This window comes from Branchiostoma floridae, chromosome 5 (genome assembly GCF_000003815.2).
Source record: "Branchiostoma floridae strain S238N-H82 chromosome 5, Bfl_VNyyK, whole genome shotgun sequence".
Taxonomy (NCBI): Eukaryota; Metazoa; Chordata; class Leptocardii; order Amphioxiformes; family Branchiostomatidae; genus Branchiostoma; species Branchiostoma floridae.
Window position 1 is genome coordinate 4,975,164 of NC_049983.1, and position 6,728 is coordinate 4,981,891.

Consider the following 6,728-nt stretch of genomic DNA (forward strand, 5'->3'; position numbering starts at 1 on the left):
TTGCAGGATCCTTATCGCAAAGGAGACCTGTTAATTAAATTCCCATGGAATAACCGCCTGTTGTTGTTCTGAATTCCTGGCCTCGTCACGGCCACTCAGGACCCCGCGGTGACGGCAAGTCTTGGGACAGGGGGCATGTCTGCTGGGTAATACCATGTGGAAATATGTGTGTGTGATTTTAGATAATGATAAGTTTATGGCAAATTCTTGCCCGAGGGCTAATTGCAAGTGACAAAAAATGACAGACAAATAGTATTGGCAAACAGTATAGTGACTACTCTAGTCTAGTCTAACTTTAAGATGTAACGGATTGGGTTTGATTTCTTTTTCTGAGACAGTGGAAGTTTTGAATTCATTTCTGCAGCCATGATTACCAGTGCTACATGCACATTTCAGCACTAGTACTACCCGATTGCAATCATAGTTTCCCGCCCACGCGGATCTCAGGTCAGGGCCGTTACCTTGACGACGACCTCCAACAAGATGGTATTTTTAGCGGACGGTACCCGTGCCTTGAACGTTAGACTTAGAGCGCAAGTCTTTGTCGGCGAATTTACCGACATTGCGCATGGCAATATCAATCATTATTGGTAGATTTGACTTTTGGGACCTTTTGGCAGGGTCAGTTGAATTTTGAGACTATGGAGACAATGTTACTTGGTAATAACGATTAGTGGGTATGGAAATCATGTGTATCTTAGTGCTCGTGGTCAATCGATCAGCAGTTTCTCTATAGTGGCCACTTGTCTACAGTGACCATATCTCTCCAGTCCCTTGTGTGGTCGCTATAGACAGGTTTGACTGTATATGGGATCGTAACAAAGCACGTTTTCCGATTCCATACGAACAGTACAATTGATATTGAATTAACGGAGATATGATCGATAGCTAAGTGCCCGTGCGTTTTCAATCCACAACTAGATTAGATCATCTTGAAAACAAAATTAGAACCCATACTACTTTACTATGCATTTTGAAATGTAGTATAAGGATATACTTAACTTAAAAAGTGCATAACACAGGGTAGAATCACAGCCTTGTCTTTGGATCAAAGATGAAGTGTCCGTGTCTTAAGTAATCCAAGTGGCATGAAGTGGTGACGTGTACACAACTTCTGGCGGACAGAAACAATTACAGCATAATTTCCTCACTAAATGTGAAAATAACAGCATAATTTGCGAGTTTTCTGACTGATCAGAGATATGGAATCTCCATCGTTGAACAGAACATTATATCATATCATTGTGTAATGCCGAAACTCATGATCATAAATCCAACCACGCGAGTCCCACTGTTACAGAGTCTCTAACAAAAATTTTTGCCTTGCCGCCAGGCAAGGCTTTACGCCAGCTTTTTTCCATGGATCAATGGACGGACCTTTTAACCCAGCCCTTCCAAAGCCCCTTCCAAAGGCCCTTCCAAATCGCCTTTCTCATGGACAAGTTTGACGGCTCAGGCAGACAATGGTACATCCCTGTTGAATTTTAAACCGTCCATTTTACGTATTTGTTTCTGTTTGCGGTCGGTTCTAAAAGCATTTAATATTTGGTTACATTGAATAAATGAAGCGTTTGTATGGTAAAATTCCAAATTCATTTGGAGTGACATAAAATCAAGTGCATTATCTCGCAACAAGAATTGCATTAGCTATTCATAAAGATGAAACAATTTCCAAATCAGGCTAATAAATTGTATGTGAATATATAAGTAGCCATGACGTCATCAAAACGTTGGAGAGGCCTTCCGAGACCGCAGCAAAACGCTAACGTGAGTTTAGGAGAGCGCCAGCTCAAAACGTCACACGAGAAGTCGCAATAGATAATATTTAGGATCATTTTGTTATATCGCTGTGGCTATTGACACACTGAGTGTGCCTATAGCCTAAACAGGCTATTGACACACCGAGATTCCAGCCAGCCAATCAGAGCTTGTAACATGCCTTTCCCGACATTATTTTGCCAGGCTCTCGTCTCATTACAAACTTTTCACATAAGTAACAGTTGTTTAGACATTTTTCGGAGGATTAGACATTAGAATCTTTGAATCTTGGAATGAACGGACGTATTCAAGTTATGCCTTAGATTTGGATACCTGTTAATACGAAGTGGTACTGGGAATGTTAGCATGGCGTAGTGGTTAGCGTGAATAGTCGCCACACTGCCGACCCCGGTTCGAACCCGCCTAGTGAAAGTTTTTTTTTTTCAATTGTCCTTTTACCTTTTTATAACATCCATTTGATATAAGAATATTTTCGTCATGCGACCAGAACCATGAAAACCCACCTTTGGGACTTTTTGGTCTGCATTTTCAAGAGTGCATGTTTAGGTAACAGTTACGTTTATTTTTTTCAGCCGCAGAATCCACCCGCTACGTTCTTATTTTGGACGGTACACTTATTATTTCTTTTAAATTGGACCAGGGACCCCTGAAATAATAAAATGTGGGGTTTTCCAAGGATAAAAGCTCCTTGGGTTTTCTAACCATAATTCTGCGGTATTTTTGCTCAAAATTCACGCCGTCGAAGCATATATTTCCGCGCCGCTATGTCATCCAAACATATCGGTTGATCTCGCTATGACGCTACAAAGTTCTTTCAAAATAATGAAAGTAAAACAACAACTATAACTTCGCTTCACTTGTGATATCAGTTTTGAGGCCGCAAATTCTCCCTAACGGCAGGAATTCGTCGGCAAACACAGCTGAAAACGTGTTCCAACATGGTCACATGCGGTGTTTGCATGGTACTAAATATAGTTAGCTCATTTGCATACTTGTGACTGGCTACATGCGGCCTATACCGTAAACACGTGCACGTGAAAAAGATCGTATTTTGGGTTGATGATGGGCACAGAATGCCATTTGTATTTTCAGAGTGTTGCCTTTCAAATATAATCGTAAGATTTTCTCATTTTCGTGGTTTCTAGTGTCAAAATTTTAATAATACGTATTTAGCAGACAAGCAAATTATCCTTACTGCACGCCAAGGCACAGCATTTTGCCTTGCCGGGCTTGAAGTGCCGACCTACCTTTTCCTGACGATATTCCTACCACGCGGCAAGGCACAGCTTTTTTAAAAAGATTTCTTGTTTTGGTAAAGACCCAAACATGTACCATTTCTTTCCGAGACGAAGTGCAATGTACTATCCACCTATATCAAACTAAAACCCGTTCTAAAACCAAAAGACTTCGCACTCGGTGAAAACAACCATCTTTGTGGATGTGATGAGCTCAGTAGGCTACACGATTCACATGCACTTGAGCTAGGAAGAAGTACCACATGATTCCGGCGGACAAAAAGGTACTTGACACGTCTGTCCAATCTACCCAAGCTATGCGATCTTCTGCACTCCGTACAATGAAAAGCAGATTCTGTTAGGCACCTGGTTGAACCTTGGAAAGTGGAAACAGTACTGTTGTAGTCCTACTGGTCTTACTTATCCATAAGGCCATGATGATTTGATTATACCGTTATGGATGGCATCCTCTGGGAACTCCAAAACTAAGATGAGCAAGCGAATAAAAAGAACACATAGTTTGGTACACCAACAGTAAGGTGTAGGGACCAGTACATCGTGCGAGTGCAAAATGTTTTTTTTCTTGGACCAATCGAACAAAAACAGACCTGAAAAAAAAATCAGTGGAACGGGTTTCGCCAATTAATTAGAAAATGGACACACTATGTCGGCAGGTGTTTGTGGTCATCAACCTGTCGTGATTACACGCTCGTACGCCAGGGTCTGTGCGCATCAGCTGATAACGAGGTTTCATATACCTGTTGTCTTTCTGTCACAGGTGTGAAGACGTGTTCCAGTAATCTTCGAGCAGATCTTGTGGTAGTAAATCAGTAACATAAGACGGGGAAGGAGTTTAGCGGACAGAGGAGTTTTATTCCACCGCGTGGTCAATTTTATTCCTTCGCGTCCTCCTCTGCCAGCTAAACTCCTTCCCCAGCTTATGACACTGTCTTATGCCACGCAAGATCTGCTTGGAGATTGGTGTTCCAGGTGTCTGCCTGTCACAGGTCTAAAGACAAGGCGTCTTTAGGTGTCCAGAAGTCAACATGGTACATTCCTGTACAGGTGTGTAGATACATGGCATCTTTCTAACACAGAAGTCGGGGGTGTCTTCCTGTACATGTGTGAAGACTTGTGCCAGGTGTCTTCCTGTATGATGTGTGAAGACTTGTGCCATGTGTCTTCCTGTACGTGTTTGAAGACGTGTGCCAGGTGTCTTCCTGTACATGTGTGAAGACGTGTGCCAGGTGTCTTCCTGTACATGTGTGAAGACGTGTGCCAGGTGTCTCATTGTACAGGTACATAACGTTACATATGACAGGCCAATCTAAAGCTCCCTGCTTTCAGCTGATTTAGTAGGATAGGAAGAACAGACCATTATCAGGTGCGATCTGAGCCAAGTCTACATCGAAGGAGGCACGCACACCACAGTCCCTCCGGACATCTTGCCGACTTCACTGGTTCCGGACATCACCATTCAGGATCCTGTAAAACAAACACTGAACTTGGTTGAACTTACCGTCCCATTTGAGCAGAATGCACAGCACGCCGAGGACAGAAAAATGGCCAAATACGAATGTCTGATTAATGAAATAAACTTGCACAGTAGTTAAGGGGCTAGTCTTGTTACAGTTGAAGTAGGGAGCAGAGGTTGGATTAACGGCGAGAACACTGCAAAGCTGAAGTCACTCTGTCCGGTCAGCTACAAAGACCGTGAAGTAAGACATCTTAAAAGCAGACTGGGTGCGCACTTTGTGCATCCTATGCTATCTACTGTGCCCGAAACACATCTACCTGGGACTGTACTTCAGGACTGTTTATCTACAGAAACTAGTTGTGATTCATCAGTGTATAAATTTTATGAAATGTAACGTTGTGTTTTAAACGCTTTTAATCTGTCCGAATACATTGTACTTCTTTCTAATACCTTGCGCCCTCCTGATAAACAGACAAAGGGCTGTCCTAGGTTTTAATGTGTATTATATATGTATTCATCTTTTTAAGAATAAAGATGATTTCAACCCCCACATGATGATTGGCTGAATTAGATGATAATATTGCAAATCATTATGTAAGTTGCCTAATTACTTAATAACGAAATCTTACAAACTCTCTCCATAATAGGACTATTCAAACATGTGGCATTTATAATTCAGAAGAGAGGGACATTGATAGATATGAATTATTTGTATATTTGTATAAGAGTATATATGAGTTAGAAATGTGTATAAGTCCTATTTGATAAACAAAACGTATTAGTAGTTTAAAGCATTACATCTAAATTGAATCTTTGCACATGTCTCTTTATAGAACGTTCGTACATAAATTCAAAACTACACTTAATTAATGCATGTTGCTGTTAATAGGGATGTGTATGAGAAGGAGTCTTTGTCCTTTATTTGGGGGACATAGTTTTCACGTTTATAACATTTAGAAGAAACAAGTTACATTGTTCTTGACTATGACCTTCTTGCAAAATACGAATTTTCCTCATCAATTATGCAAATCATGTCCTAATTTGCGTGATTTACATACTATTACGTCGGTCTTTAGCAAAGGTCTTTAGTTTCAAAGAAAGTCACTAGAAGACACAAATCTATGTAACTTCTTTCTTTCCGACCTACCTATCTACCAACCAACCAACAATCGTGACCAAACAGGTATCAAAACCAGAAGATCCGTTGTATTACCGTGAAAGCCACTAGGTGGCCCACAATCTGATCATTTCTCAACAATCCATCCGTTGAGTTACGCAATCGTGGCCACCGTGTTCTTGGCGAAGGTAGATATTCTGATAGATACCTGATACCTGTGTTTTGTGTCTGGCTGTGAGCGAGTTAAATTCCCGGTAGCGGGAAAAGGGACTTTTCGCGGTGGATTTAAGTTCGCGGTAACACCATAGACTGCAGTCTAATACCATAAAAGAAAAATGTTCGCGGTGGTTTTAAGTTCGCGGTAATGTGGTTACCGCGAAAACCGCGAACATCAATCCACCGCGAACATTTCTGCATTTACAGTACGTTATCATGGCCACCGTGTTCTTGGCAAAGGTAGATATTTTGATAGATGCCCCACCTGTGTTTTGTGTCTGGCTGTGAGCGGCCTGGTGAGAGACTTTGATGCGGCGCCTGATAATAATGCTCCTGTAGCGGGACACGTCAGTCGTGCCGAGAATCCCGTCTAACCACATTCCTGTGTTCACGGCTCCCCGATCCCAGGTACGAGCCACTGTATTCAGGTTCCTGCCACGCCATGAACATTTATAACCTGAGAAATCTCACGCACAAATAACTGCTTCTTTATTGTAGAAAGGTACAAACAGAAAGAACGAAATACCATATTATGTTATATATTACATTGTGAAGAAGTAACGGGTTGACTGACTCATATGGAGTGACGCTGTGTGCGATGAGCCCCACCTATTCAGCCCAGGTCAATTGTTCCAGGTAAATGAATACGTAACGAGGTGTTGTCAACACCGGCATTATGTTCTGCACAGAGCTGACAGGTCTCCAAACGTTCTGCACGCACACTGTGTAGAGGCCGTCGCTAAGGCCCACAAGTCGCCATGTCGTTCGAGTTTCTGTACCATAACCGTCTCAAGAACGCTCCCAAGGTAAAGGACGAGTCTGCCAACCGGCAGATCAGGCTGTCCGAGAACTCGTCCAAACGGGGAGGGGAGAGAGTCCGGCGGGTGAGCGAGAGAGAAGACGA